At 47.0% G+C, this 2,055-nt stretch overlaps 1 long non-coding RNA gene across 1 annotated transcript in view; it reads left to right on the forward strand.

Annotated features, from left to right (window-relative positions):
• The window catches only part of LOC109297066, a 19,600-nt gene extending 17,769 nt beyond the window's left edge, over positions 1–1,831 (forward strand). The window contains exon 3 of the long non-coding RNA XR_002097184.1: positions 1,739–1,831. This is a non-coding gene — a long non-coding RNA (uncharacterized LOC109297066). The remainder of the gene's footprint in view (positions 1–1,738) is intronic.
• The last annotated feature ends 224 nt before the right edge of the window (positions 1,832–2,055 follow it).

Genomic DNA, 2,055 nt, shown 5'->3' on the forward strand with positions numbered 1-2,055 from the left:
CCCAGTGAACTGCAACCCCCCCCCCGGCTGGGCAGCACCTGCCTCTGCTGCTATCCTCTCCCTCACTGCGAGTGGCATTGATCTGCCCCCTCCATGCCTCTTCCCTCCCCGCTTCCCTTCTGACTTAACAGCTGGAGGCAGCTCTCCATGACACAGCATGGGCATTGATCAGCCAAGTTATCGGCCCCATAGGGCTGATATCTGATATAGACAGCTTTCTTCATATCAGTACTGATCCGATATCGGACCGATGTATTGGTGTACCTCTACTCATTATCCAAATCATTAATGAAGATATTAAACAATACCAAACCTAGGAGAGACCCCTGGGAAGCCTCACTTGTTACCTCCTTCCAACTAGACATTTAGCCATTGAGGACTGCACACTGAGCACAATGATCCAACCAGTTATGTATCCACCTTACAGTACTTTCATCTAGTCTTAGGATGAACATATGTCCTGGACAGTCTCAGCATCACAGCCACTGGAGAAAATTGAAGCAAAAGTCCGAGATTGGTGGGAACTCTAGCAAAATGTGAGATGGGCACGTGTCTCATGAAGTCCAACTGCTGGCAGTTCAGTGCCTAAGTCCCTCTTTGGGTGAAGCCCTAAGAGTGATATTCTGTTTTTTTCTGGGTGTCAAAGTGGCCATTTTTTGGTTTTTTGCCGGGCATTTTTTCATGTACATATCCAGAGAAATTCTATTCCTGGTTGTTTAGCCTGGTGCATGTGGATGATTACATGTGATAGTATCAGTGATTCTCAACCAAGATCCTTTAAAAAGTGCTGTGCGGTGCCATGCAATAGTAGCAGAGTTAGATGTGTAAACACCTGTACATGATTTGAAGATAAACTCAGGTATTTCAAATAGGAATCCCTGTGCCCTTGTACACATGGCGAAAATTGGCGATTGGGGATTCATTTGCAGTTTAATTGTGTTATGCTGTGTGAGAGAATGCCACCTGTGTTTCTCCCCAAAAACTCTGCTATATGACAATTTGGTTAACACAGTCACTGCAAAGGGCAGACTCCTCTGCCCCATCTCTTTAGGTAACCCTGAGTTGTAACCTGAGCTGGATACATTCCTGGGGGAGGGGAGAAAACCTGCTCCCTTGTTGGCTACAAATGTCCAACTCAGGATCCTTGAAATTCTGGTTTATTAGGTGGATTGAAACACTGTAACGAAGTCAAATCATAAACCCTGGGGCTGGTCCCCTCACACACATACACATGCACACACACAGTAGCGAGCTACGCATGTTGGGGGGGGGGGGCACCAGAGCCACGTATACCTGTCCCACAAGCACTGGGGTCTGCCATCAATGGCCAGTCGAAGCTTCTTCCAGCGTGGTGTTATCCTCCAGAAGGGGGTCGCCAGCTGGTCCTTCTGGCTGGATAGGTTGGGTGTTGGTCAAGTTGGAGATCAAGAAGGTGCCGCCAAGGGTCACTTTTCACTGCTTTTTATCTGTCCTTGGCACACTTTGGCGACTCCCCAGTTTTCAGGTTTGCCCAATCCAGGGGTCGTTGACCCTCGTGGGACTTCCCCCTTGGTGGCTACTGGATGGCACCTGTCAGCCTCAGGGGTCGTCCGCATGTACATGCAGGTTTGGGAGTCTGTTGATGAATTTTGATTAATTTACTGCTGTCATGAATAGAGCTCTGGCAGCGGTTGACCTGGAGATATTCAGCCCCCAAAGTTGGTGCCCCACGTTGATTAACCTAGACTGGGGCTTCAAGTAAAGTTTAGAGAATTCCCGGTTGCTACATTGTCTCCTATTGATTTCTTCCTTTGGTTGATCTGCGGTTTTTTATTATAGTAATTGCGGCTTGTTACTGAAGCCCGCTACTGTCACACATGCAATCACTGATTCACTCGCTCTTTCAGCGGCCTGCCTGATATGGGGAAGTGGCGGTTTGATTCCCGTCCTTGTTAACATTGTTACAGTGTATGACTTACTTCTAAAACTAAAACACATTTAGTTAAAAGGAGAAGAGTGTAAAATATAAGCTACAAGAGTAATGCCATGGCACACAAATAGAAAAAAATGCCAAAA

This window comes from Gavialis gangeticus, unplaced genomic scaffold, assembly GCF_001723915.1.
Source record: "Gavialis gangeticus isolate Ggan-Ray unplaced genomic scaffold, GavGan_comp1, whole genome shotgun sequence".
Classification (NCBI taxonomy): domain Eukaryota; kingdom Metazoa; phylum Chordata; order Crocodylia; family Gavialidae; genus Gavialis; species Gavialis gangeticus.